The sequence below is a fragment of the Condylura cristata genome, unplaced genomic scaffold (genome assembly GCF_000260355.1).
Source record: "Condylura cristata isolate star-nosed mole 26May11 unplaced genomic scaffold, ConCri1.0 scaffold00020, whole genome shotgun sequence".
NCBI classification, from domain to species: Eukaryota; Metazoa; Chordata; class Mammalia; order Eulipotyphla; family Talpidae; genus Condylura; species Condylura cristata.
In genome coordinates this window covers 13,704,449-13,717,834 of record NW_004567121.1, presented here as the reverse complement: position 1 = coordinate 13,717,834, position 13,386 = coordinate 13,704,449, and positions in this window count along the sequence as shown.

Genomic DNA, 13,386 nt, shown 5'->3' with positions numbered 1-13,386 from the left:
TTTTTTACAAAGCTTTTGAGGTTCTCATGAGACAGACCAAATCCACAAGGTGTGTGGGCCACACATGGCCTCTGCCTGCAACTTCTCTCTCCAATACCTCCTAGAAAAGGTCCCTCTGACAGAGGTCTCCCCTGCCGGCCTTAGCTTCTCTGGGAGAGAGAACTATTGTGACACACTCTTTCCTATTCCTGAGTTCCTCCTTTCTTGTTACAAAGACACTGGGCATCTGGAGAAGACGAGAAAAATGGGAGAAAACAAAAAAAAGAGGCACAAAACTGAAGGTAAGTCCCCCCCTCCCCCGCGCCCCTGACTGAATGTGCCATCCCCAGGGCATGCTGCGCAAGTCACCCTGCAGACACCTGTCTGGGAGATGGCGAGACAGCTGTGCGCCACCATGGCCCATGGCTTCGTCCTGTGCTACTCACAGCCCAGCAGGCCCACGGCTTCCCCCTGTGAACCATCTCTTTCCTTTCCTCTCCTGCTGGATTCAGCTCTGCTGGCCTCTGTCACTTGGTGGTTTTGATCAGAGGCATCTGATGGTGTGGGTTTTATTAGCAAGCTGTTGCTTCTCACAACTCCACGCTGAATCTTTCACTTGTGGTTTCCACGTTGGGCCAAGCGGACTCTGAAGAAACAATTAATAGATCCCTCCACCCTCCATGATGGGGAGAGTGTCTCAGAGGGGAAGGGAAAATCTGCTGTAAGGTTTGGCTTCAAAATAATTAAAAATAGTGGCACTCTTGCCAGCTGAGAAACTGAGACCCAGGGGGGTGTAAGCCCTCTGTCAGAGACCAGGAAGGTGGTAAAGGAGGCAGGAATTACAGCCAGGCCTTCCACATTTGTTTATTAGATTCATGGTTAGATTTACAGACTCTGCCTCGCAAAGGTCCTTCCTCCAGCCCCGCACCCTGGAGTTTTCGACTACGAAGAGGTTGCCAGCCAGACTGCAGGCCCTGTGCTAAAAGCTTTCTGTACAAGAAGTGCAAGAATCGGGTCTTTCAGTCTGGCTAGTGAGAGAAGAAACATAGGGAACATCCCAGAGGGAGTGAGAGGATGTCCATTCTTCCTTCTTTCATTCTACAGACATGACCTGGGGTCCTGGTGTGTAGTGTGCACACAGACTGGCCCCTAAGGGCCCTATAGCCCACTGGAGAGAAAAGACTAACCTCAGATTAAAGTTGTAAGCATCTTTTTGGGCCATCTAATTATGGAGAATCTGGAGTTTCTGATCTCTCTTTCTGGCAGAAGCCCAGTCAATTAATCCTATCAAAGTGGGGTCTCTGCTCAAAGAGCAGAGGAGAAAGCCAGAGGATCTTTTCTGCTTGACTATCCCCCTTCCTATTTTAGCAGTCTGAAGAACCCTCTTGAGGTAAAGTTTTTAGATCACTAATCGGATACAGTCCAGAAAATCCCAATTTTGGAAACTGGAACTCCAAGAGGTCTGATGACTTGCCCAAGGTGATACAACCTGCATCTCCAGGTGGCAGTCACATGTCTTTCCCTGACATTCTGTCATACCATGTAAAAGCGAAGTCCCAAGAAGGGTAAGTAAGCCGGGGTGGGAGTTGGGGGGGGAGAGGGGGACCGTGGGACAGGCTAGAGTTCAGGGTGGACTGCCATGGTCGGGGAGGGAGGAAACTTGAGTGGGGTCCCTGATGGGTGGTTGAAAGGCACAGAGCTGTCATTCAGGAACCACCGGGCAGGGGTCAAGCAGGTGTTAAATTCCAGAAGCTAGTAGATAAGCAGTGTGGTGCCCATGGAAAACTGGGATGGGGTGAGGATCAGGTTAGATGAGGAGAGAAGCCTAGGCACAGGCTTCATTCAGCTGGTGGTAAGGCTGGGAGGTGGATTCTTCCCTCTCAGTTCACCCATTTGAATCTTCTGACCTATCCTAACTTTGTGAGCAGAACAGGATGCAGGCAGGCAGGCAGGCAGGTGCACAGGCCAGTGGAAGCTCTGTGTTAAGTTTTAGGACAGCAGCTAGGGTGCATTAAAGATGAATCAAGATGTGGGCCCTCCCTGGTGGCTCAGTGGGTTGGAGCACTGCATGCAAAGCTAAGCCAAGCCGTGGCCACTTCAGTGTGAGTTCAATCCCCAGCCCCGGAGGTGACCCACACGGCGCAGCAGACCTCTCCTGTCTCGCCCAGTGCTCCCCTCAGCAGTGTATTTTCAGTCAATCTGCCTGTTCTGCTCCCCACTCCGTCTCTGATGAATCCTCTCATGCTCTGCATCTCTGGCCTGCACCCCAGTTCGGTATGCATAAATAAATAAAATCCTTTAAAAATGAATCAAGATGTTTGAGTGAAAACAAGAGTGATGTGCTGGGGAAAGGCATAAGAGGGTTGCGGGAGTAGGCAGGCAGGACAAGGAACCCCCAAGGCCAGATGCAACACCCTGAGGCTCCCAGTGTCTACCCAATGGCAGGAAACGTGGAGTTGGCTTTGGGAAATGGCCCTGCCTAGGGAGTGCTGGGAACCTTCCTTTCTTATCTGTGATAATTCACTGCCTTGATAATTCACTCCTAAAAGTAAAACCTCCATACTCATTTTGCATCTGCTTAGAGCTAAAGGCCTAACAGGGGAGCATGAAGGGAAGTTGCCATAACTCCCACTACATTAGTGACTTGAGAGCACGGACTTCCCAGCTTAGAGGGATTGCAAGCATGACAGACTGAAGGAGACACCCCGGGACAGTGATGCTGGATATCCCTTAAACAATCTGGTGGAGGCGGCCCCCATTTTGTTCAGGTAAGCAGAACAGTCAAGTAACTGGAAGCCTAGACTTCTTGAGTTGGAATCCCAGCTCTTTCACTTATTAGCTGTGAGTCTTGGTTTTTTATCAGTCGAATGTAAATGGTCCTTGTGTAAGGAGCAGATGAGTTGATGACCAGAGGCATTTAGAACAGTGTCTGACATGGGATCAAGTATTAACTATGCAGGGGCAGAACAATCGTTCCCTTTCCTCTCTTCTAGGTTCCTGTAACTGGTCTGAGTTAAATTGACATAAAACAGATTAATAAGAGGAAAAACAAATTTAATTATGTTCTTTGTGGAACTCAAAGACAGGAGACTCAAGGGCAAGTTGGGCAAGTGAAGCTTTTATGACTTCTGAGCAAAGGGATGGGACAGAGGCCTGGGCGTTAAGGGGAAGTGGGCATTTCACAGGCAGGGAAGAGAAGTTTGGTCACCAGATGTTTATGAGTCATGCAGATAATCCTTTGAGATAAAAAGTTATCCCTGGTAATAGCTCTCTTTTTGGCCCAGGTCCCCTATTTAAATGATCTTAAGCTGCTAAAAGAAAGGTAGAAGTTTCTCCTGAGTTGGCTGAGTCTTGATTGCCTTCAGCTCAACCTAATCCACATGCCAAAGTGGCACATTTTGGGGTGTCATGTTATGTTTCCCTTCAGCATAGCTGCAGTAGCACTATTTAGTTATCTGTAATCATGACCTTGGTTAAGGCTGTGAATAGGTAAGTTCGCCTCAGGCACTAAGCACATCTTCCACCCCCACTACACACACACACACACACACAGACACACACACACACACACACACACGGCCTACATTTGTCCCCCTCCATACCTATTTAACACTCAGTTGTTCCCTCAGTTTTCAGGGCCCCCAGTGGGCCCTATCAGCAAGTTCCCTGTGCCCGCTGCTCGCTTTGGATCTCCCTGGGCTTCCCCACCCTGTGTCTCTAGCGCCAGGAGTACTGTCCAGAGCAAGCCCCAGGCTGCCCACCGAGACCGGGGGGGAGGTGGGGGGTGGTTGGGGAAGCAGCCCTCAGCAGGGTGGACAAGGAGTGGCTCTGGAGGGTCACCTGGCCTAACATTAGGGCCTCCACACACTGGCTTCCTCAAGAGAGAGAGTGCAGAGCTGGTCTATCAGATTCCTCTCTCAGAATTTGAAAAATGGAAGATCCAAAGCCTGGAAAGTTCATTACTAACAGAGGCTGATGTTGAAAGATGAGGGGAGCAGAGAAATCCACAATGATCAAGTAAGAGCTGAAGGGAAGAGGCAAAAAAAAAAATCTGACTATAGTAAAAAGTGGCCCTGAGCCTACGTCCAAGGGACTCAAGGCTGGGACATCAGGGTCTGGGGTTTGGAGGACGAGTAGCAGCACCTTCACCCTTCCTTCATGCCACACCCATCTCGTTGGTATTTGTTCAGATGTGCTGCTTCTTCTGTTTTCACTAGAAGCCTGGAAGGGACTTGGAGAAGAATAAGCACAAAGTCTCCGTAAGGATCTCTATGATGTGCTAGAATTTCTAATGGAAAATGCAGCCACCATCGAAACAAACAACTTGTAGGCTAAAAATACCAGTGCAGATACAGCACTGTGTCTCTCGGCTGCTACTTTAGGAGGGCGCCCATGGGGTGGTCTGGTCAGGCAGAAGGCAGCCCCTTTCTCTTCCCTGTTCCCAAAATGCCCCTCATCACAGAAAACTGGCTTCCTAGACAAAGAGGCCATACTCTGCTGAAGGTTCTGTCAGTGTAATCTGATGCTCATAAGAAAGCAGCTCTCCCCAGAACAAACTCTATTGCTGCGAATAGGAGAGCCACCCCTGCCGGCAAGGCGAACCCCTTGAGCAAGTCTACTCAGCTCTCTGGGCCTCAGGTAACCTCTGTAAGGAAGAGGGGAGACTTTGGAGCAGATAGTCTCTTGGGCTCGTTGCACCTTCCTCACTGATTTCAGGGGCCCACAAGATATATCTCCTCCCTTAGCTATCAGCTCATCACCTCCTTAGCAAGCTATCTTCAACCTGTGTCTCCAGACTGTCTTCAACCGTAGGAATCCTCTCGCTTTGCACCCTTTCCTTCCATTGGCATAAACAAGGATCTGGGCTGTTGAAGCCTCAGCTGGTGTGGAGGTAGAGACAGTTAGTGGGGGGCCTCCCTGTTGGAGCAAAGGGTTCAGCGCTATGAAGCTATCAGCAGCCACTGCAGCATGAGTTTGACCCCATCCAGGGAGCTGACCTACACAGCACAGCAGCCCTCTCCTGTCTCCCCCGCTGATCCCCTCAGCAGTGCATTTCAGTCAATCCACCTGTTCTGCTCCCCACTCTGTCTCTGGTGAATCCTCTCACCCCACCCCCACCCCTGCACCTCTGGCCTGTACCCCAGTTCTTGTATGATATGTATGGATAAATCTCTAGGAAAAAAAAACTCAGTTAATGGGAGGACCAGAGACCGGACCCAGCACTGAGTGTGGAGGGCTGGTATGAGGAGATTGTGGTGCCCCTGGTTGTTTTATAGACACCCTGCTGCCAGGGAAAGCTGGGTGAGAAGGCCTGGCACACTGAATATACCTCTGTGATGACTCCTCTGAAAATGGAATATTAAAAAACCCCACACACAGAACAACAACTACTCCCTAGTAAACCAACACCTCCTCTGTTTGTGAAGAGGAGCCTGGCCCTGTTTTGGGGGGTGGGGGAGGGGTGGGGGGAGCACTAGGCCCTACCTACCTGGGCCCCCAGGCACTGGGAACACAGAGGCCATTTTCATCCAGCCTTCAGAAGTTTCCTTTTGTGGCATCACGGTGTTAAAAATATTCCTCCCTGAAGGTGCAGCCGCGGCAGAGCAGATGTCCCTGACTGAGCACTTGGGAAGGAGCTATTAAAAGGAACGTAATTAGGTTGTCATCCTGGGGCCTCCGAGCCAGGCTTCAGAACGCCATCTTTGTTGAAAGTTTTCCAGACGTCAAATATTTGCAAAGCCTGATTTACCAAAAAGGCTGTTAATACTCAGTAGGACGGGACTGCATGCAGCAAAGGCAAAGTGATGCTGTGGGTCAGGGTTGACCTCAGGCCTTAGGTGCCTGTGAAAATCTGTGCCCTATCCCCACGTGGGGCCCTGGCCTGGCTCCCTGACTCCCTCTCTCCCCCTCCTGCACTCCCCAGCTCCCATCCTCTCCCATTCTTAGCATGAAAGTAAGGAAACACTGAGCACCTCTGCCCTCCAGGATGTGGGATTCATGTCTTCACTCTATACTTTTTTCTTACACTTTAAGGAACAAAAGCTTTTGTTTCCTTGTGATAGAGAGGTCAGGCTCTGGAATGGAGCTGGGAAGGACCTTCCTAGTCACCCTGAAATTGCACTACAGGCAGCCACCTACAGTCTATGTATATATAGAGCAGGCCCCATTCCAAGCCCTGTTCTGCCTTTGGAACCATATCTGTTGAAATCACTCCCCTCCCTCCTGCTTGTTATATCCTGCAGGCTCATCCAATTATCCATCTCATCAGCCGTTTCTCTATGCATCCAACAGTTATTCAGTCTCTATGGCAAAAACGGTGCTGAGCAGTGAAGAATGGTGAGCGTCAGCAGCCGTGACCCTTGTCGTCACGGAGGGAGACAGCTTAGATGGCGAGAGGCATCCATCAGATAATTACAGAAATAAATGTGAATAAAGAGAAGGAAGAACATGGTGCTATGAGGATGTGTCAGGAGGAAAATGACCTGTCAGGGAAGCCAAGAAAAGCTTCCCAGATGGAGAGATGACTGAGCAGAAAGCCTCTCTCTCAGCCTCTCTCTGTCTCTCTGTCTGTCTATCTCTCTCTCTCTAAATATATGCTTTGCGGTTATTTCCTTCAACTGCAAAACTTGTGCAAAGGCCCTGGCTGAAAGGAGGTAACACTATTTGCATGAGCTTTTCCTCTTACTGGACTTTTGGAAATATCAAGGATAATGGTCACAAAATAAAGATAGGGCAGGGCTAAGGAAGAAGAATCTGAAACCAGTTTCTGAGACCTCCGCAGAAACTTCTCACAGGTGGCTGAGTGATAGCTCCATAAACAAAGCAGACCAGGTTTTCTTCAGTGGCAAAGACAGCTGGCCATGGCCTCCTCCTCCTGGAAGACTTCCCTGATACTCTGGCCTGCGCCTTGCCCTTCAGCAGTATACCATGAATAATTCCCTTGGTCAGGAAATGGTATCTTACAGTAAAATTATATTCCGGAGGAGTTAAAGTCACAGCTTCACTCCACGAAGGCAGCCTTGAACATTTAGCTTGCTTCCAGCGTCCTGTAATCCCTTGTACCCTTCTGCAAACCGGCATGCTTGTCTATCATTCCTGTCCGCCCCTTTGACTTCGGTTTCAACATATTAATAAATTTGAGGGCCAGCTTTTCTAAACACAAGTTTTCCTACTTGCTGACCCTTTATACAGGATCAGACTGTACTGCTCTTCCCACTCTGTGCAGAGAGACCGCTGGGTCCTCCATCATCACCAAGAAGCTGGAGGAAGGGACTGGAGGAGTCTCAGCAGGAAAGAACCGAAGTGAGCAGTGGCTAAGTGCCGGCGGGGGCGGGGTTAGCAGGGCTCAGTCACTCAGTCACCACTTCTCCTCCACCTGTTTCCCCAGCATAATAGTGGGGGGCTCTGCCCTGTGCTGTAGACGAAGACTGCAGGCCAGAAGGGCTAAGGCTTCCAACAGCGAGCTCTCTGCAAGAACTTTCTCTGGAAGACTCATAGCCCCAGAAGGAATGTGGGACTGCCTGGAACATATGTCAAGAAAAAAAAAGAGTTCCTGGAGGAGACAAGACTGAAAAACAGGCAGCCAATCTGTGGGTAAGATTTTGTTCAAGATGTATTGTGTAAATCATCTGATCTCTCTAGGCCTCTGTTTCTTCATCCATCACATGGAGTTAATCCTCTTTTATCCTACTTGACCAGGATAATGCCCAGATGAAGTAAATACCTACTTAAAATGAGCTAATCAACATGAAAGTGTATAGGAATACAAAGGTAGAAAAGAAGAAACCAAGATTGAGTAAGCCAGAAAGCATAGTGAGATTTGTATTTTGTTTTGTTTTTTTAATTAAATTTATTAGTTTACTTATCTATTTACATTGTTGTTCATTTTAAAACAATGTTTACGTTCCCCTGCCCATTCACCCTTGCATCATCACCACAGGCCCCCACATTCTGCCTCCCTTCTCTTGACTCCTCTCCCTCCCCCTGCCCTGTAGGATCTCTCTGGTTTATAATTGCTTGTTTTTGTTGTGTTTTGTATTATAACAATACAATTCTTTTCCCTATGTCTTATTTGGTTCTCTTATATTCCTCCTATAAGTGAAATTATTTGATATTTTTCTTTTTCCTTTTGACTTATTTCACTGAGCATGATCCCTTCTAGCTCCATCCATGTTGCTACGAATGGCATGAGTTTACCTTTTTGGTTGCCAAGTAGTACTCCATTGTGTATATAAATCACATTTTCTTGAGCCAATCATCTAATTTTGGACGTTTGGGTTGTTTCCAGGTTTCCCTATTGTAAAGAGCTTTGTATTTTGTTTACTCTTGAAGCCAGTGCCTAGGACTGTGTCTGGCACATACAAACACTCAGTACATATTTGCAAAATGAACAAATAAATGCATCAGCTCCTACTCTGTCCCAGGCATCATGACAGGTGCTTCATAGGCATTTTTTCACTTAATCCTCAAAACAGTGCATTGGGGCCTCCCTGGTGATGCAAGAGGTTAAGTGTCAGCAATATCAAGCTAGTACTAGCCACTGCAGCACAAGTTTGATCCCCAACCAGGGAGCTAACCCACATGGTGCAGCAGACCTCTTTCCTGTCTCACCCGCTGATATAAAATACTTCCATTTTGAAGATATACATTTTTCAGAACTGAGGCTTTGTTGAGGGCTCACACTTGGTAATTTCCAAGTGTCTTACAGCTCATATTCAACAGGATTTAAATTTGAACATATGTATTTCTGACACCTTTTCTGAATTTCCCCCACCTTTGTTATACATTGCAGGAGGAACGTTGTTATGATATATGCTAATGTGCAGTAAATAAGATGTCCTTGCTGAAAGCTGCAGTGCCTAGCATGCTTTCTGTACTCTGCGCACGGGATCCATTTTAACACGATTTATTAGCACATGTTTTTTTATAACCATGTTGTAAGCACTCCAAAGACAGAGGTCATTCTTCTCCACAAGGCAGGGCAGAGTGGTTGTCTGACATACCAATGAACTAAATAGCATTATTTTATGGTAATCATAAGGGGGGAGCAGAATTGCTTCCTTTAAGGCAATTCTGAGCTTTGTGGACAAAACTAATCTGACCATGACTTTAATGGGAAGTCAGCAGGCCATGACTATCCAGTGGCCTGGAACTCTGGTGGTCAACAAGGAAACATGTAGAATCTGACACTAAGGAAGAACAACAATCAACAAACTAAACTAATCTCTCAGGTCTGAACTCTGGCCCAAGACTGACACCAGGAGACCATTCTAACAGCTTCCGATTCCCCCCTTTATTCTCCCACCCCACTCCAGAACCTGCAATGTGATAGGTCAGTATATGAAAGAAGGGTGGAGCCTTGGAGAGTCTAATTTAATCCATGGTCTCCACACTAAACTACCCTGAACTAGGTGGTGCTGAAGCAACTGGGCTTTTGAGCAGTTACTGGAAAAATTTCCTTCCCCTGCTCCACCCCAAGGCAACCCAAGAAAAGGGACTTAACCTTCCAATCGCTGGTTTTACCCTCTACTAGTCCTGAGCCACAGTACATTCATCTACAACATGGAATAATACAATTTATTTTCCAAAAGACTGTAGCAGTTAAATAAAATGTATGGAAAAGTGCTTAGCTATCTATGCTAAGCATTGATTGCAAGTGCTCAATAAAAAAAAATAAAAAAATCAGTTGCCTCTAGAAAGCAATCTGCCTGAGGGCAGGAACTGTATCTGAATCAGAACTTGCCCTGGAACTTTTCATGGTTTATATAATATTTGTTGAATGAATGAATGAAAGCCCTCCACTAATGATTTATCGCTCTGGTAAGACTTTTCTGTTTTAGACCTTTCTGGACAATCTCTAGTCAGGTTATTACCCTATTTCTTTTTTTTTTTTTTTCCTAAGATTTATTGATTCATGCACACAAAAACTGGAGAGTAGGCCAGAGATACAGGGGGTGAGAGGATTCACCAGAGACAAAGTGGGGAGTAGAACAGGCAGATCTACTGAAATATATTGCTAAGGGAAGCAGCAGACAAGGCAGGAGAGGTCTGCTGCACCATGTGGGTCAGCTCCCTGGCCAGGGATTGAACTCAGGCTTCAATGTTGGGCAACTGCTTCATAGCACTGACTTTAACCCCTGCAACACCAAGGATACCCAAGACTCTATTTCTCTCCCTCTCTTCCAGAAGATCTAGGTAAGTAGGAAGGAAAAGGGGTCTTTTTATAATGAAGATAAGTTCATGGGATTATCAGCTTCCCCTGGTCTGCTTGCACCCACATTTTGAAACTTCCATGTTCCAGGATGCTAGGACAGATGGCTTTGGTTCATTGGTGGCATCACTGGATGGCATCAGGCCATCAGCAAGGATTTAAGAGGGACTGAACTGCCCTTATGGATGGATGATCTTAGGAGTAGAGCAATCCAGTTAGAATTAGGGTCTGAATGATTTAGAGGAGTTGTTAGAGTCTGGGCACTAAGGTTAGAGTTGGAAATCAATTGGAGGTAGGCTTTGGTAATTAATGAGTGATAAATGGAAAATGGCTAGTGGGCTGATATGGTGAGGTTATCACTTGCACTTAAAATATAATTTTGGGGGCCCTCCCTGGTGGTGCAACAGGTTAGGATACAGCACTGCAAGTGAGATGCAGCAGCTGCAGCACAAGTTCAATCCCTGACCCCAGTGGTGACCCACATGGTATGGCAGACCTCTCCTGATCTGCCCGCTGCTCCCCTCAGTAATGTGTTTCATTGATTTGCCTGTTCTGCTCCCCACTCTGTCTCTGATGAACCTCTCATCGCCCTGGCACCTCTGGCCTGTACCCCAGTTCTGTGTGCATAAACAACCTTAAAAAAAGATAATTTTGGGGGTCCAGTGGGTTAAAGCACAGCACTATGAAGCTGTTCACAGCCACTGCAGCACAAGTTTGATCCCCGGCCAGGGAGCTGACCCACATGGCGTGGCAGACCTCTCTTGCCTAGCCCATTGCTCCCCTTAGCAGGGTATTTCAGTAGATCTGCCTGTTCTGCTCCTTACTCTTATGCCTGGTGGATCTTCTCAACCCCTGCACCTCTGGCCTACACTCCAGTTCTTGTGTGCATAAATAAATAAGTCTTTAAAAAATAAAATAATGTAATTTTGGGACCTCCCTGGTTGCACAGGGTTAAGTCTTAGCACTACCAAGCTATCACCAGCCACTGTGGCATGAGTTCGATCCCCAACCAGGAAGCTAATCCACATGGTGCAGCAGACCTCTTCTGTTTCTTCTGTTTTCCTCAGCAGTGTTTCTCAGTAGACCTGCCTGTTCTGCTCCCTGCTCTCTCCAGTGCATCCTGGCAACTCCCCACCCCCCATCTCTGACCTATACCCCAGTTCTTATAAACACAAATAAATAAATTAATCTTTTTTTAAAATGTAATTTTGAATGTTCTGTTCCAAGGACCTATTTCCTCGGAAATCGAGACTTTTCTCCTCTGACTGGCTCTTCACCAAGCCTGGATATATCTGTGGATGGAGCAGGGTTAGCTTCTATTACACACTAGGTATAAAGACTAGCATTCAGTGCTCTTCCAGTGAAGCTGGGGACAAGGAGAGGGAATGATTTGCAGGCCATAGTTCAGGGCTGGATCTCCTAGCTTCAACTTTTCCATCTGACTGTTTGGAAATCCCAGAATGGTCATGGAAGGGAAGGGCTTTGAAGTGAGTACTCTTTGGCATTGTAAGATGTTTCACAGTGAATTGTCAGGTAAAGTCTGAGCACATAGTCTCAGGAAAGGCTGATATTCTCCTTTCTTCCAGGAAGTCCCAGGTTTTTCTGTTCTTACCATGTTCACCTGTCTTTCCCAAGATCATTTCCAGCAAGGACTTATGTCTTGGAACAGGAACTGACAAAGAAGCAACTCACACCAAAAGCTGGTAGTGTCACCACGTGTACCAGCCAACACCAGGGCTGCCATGTGACAAGCCTATGAGTCACCTGGATAAAGTGAAGACTCAACAAACAACTATTTATCAAACAAATGAATGAATGAACAAGGGAATATAGGTGAGTGAGCAACTCCATGAATAGGCAGACACACCCATTGAGAATGAGATTATTTCCTCTTCCAGGATGCTGAGTGCTCTAAAAGATAGTCATCTGGGACTTTCCTAGCAAGTGCTTCATGACAGCACCCTCTGCTTTTTGTCAAGCCCCATGTGTCTTCTCCCCAACTTCCTTGCAAAGGATGATGATCTAGATCCCACAGAGACCACTTGTGCTAGATTTGACACTGGGTATATAGTAAGTGCTCAATAAATAAAGGGGATGCTAAGAAGGTAAATAAGACTTGGGCTCTGCCTTCTGAATGTTTCAATTTAGTGGGAGAGAAAAGACAGGTGTGTAAGGACTCTCTAACAGAGTACAGACATAAATGGTAGCCAAAAGAGTCAAGGCTGTTGCTGCAGGAGGTCAGAGTGCAGTAAATTTAATATGAACAGAAAATGTCAGCAAAGTCCTCCTGGAGGACCACAGGATCTGAAGCTAGACCTTGAAGATAGAGAAAGCTCTGGGATTATTATTGATTAGGGGAAGGAGGAGGGGCAGTCTGAGAAGGAAGGTCAGTTCAAATGATGTTCAGTAGATTCATCATAGCTAGAGAGTGGAACACGTTTCAGAAAGGATGCCAGCTTTGTAAGGGAGTTTGGAGCATGACTACACAGAGTTTAGGATGCTAGGAGAAGGGATTTGGATTAGAGAGGCCTTTTGAGCAGTGAAAGAACTGCTGTCAAATGTGGGGAATGGCTTGAGGTAAAAGACAGGTAAGTGGCAAGGTGAAGGTGGCAAGCCCTGCTGGGAGGATTAGCTCCTGCCCAGCTCAGGCCAGAGCCGGTCTTACCAAAACCTCCCTCCCTCCTTCCCTCTCCTCCTTCCCTCCACCCATCCCCCCACCCATCCCTGCCCACCTGCCGGTTCCTCAGCCAGTTAGTCTGTCAGTCTGTCAATCCATCCATCCGTCCATCCGTCCAAATACTGATTGGCCCCGCCCATATGCCAGGTGGAGCCTGGCTTCCATCCAGACGCCCAGCCTGAGGCCAGGAGGCGAAGTCTGGGGTTGAAATCATCTCTGATCTCTCACCTGCAGCTTGTTTCAACTAAACCGCTAGTCCTCACGGTCCGAAGTCCCGGGCCCACTCCTCCTAGTCTTGCCCGACACTGCCCATTACCCTCCCTCACGGTCACACCAGGAAGGAGAGGGATTGCGCTAGGCATGGGTTGGCCTGTGGAGGGTGTGGCGCGTCCGGGCTGGGTTGAGGCTGATGGGAAAATGGGCCGACGCCGCAGCCAGGGAAGGGGGCAGAGGATGGCTGTGGGATGGCGTAGGTAGGCTGTTGCTGAAGGCGCCCACACGCGCCCAGAGGATGGGCGAG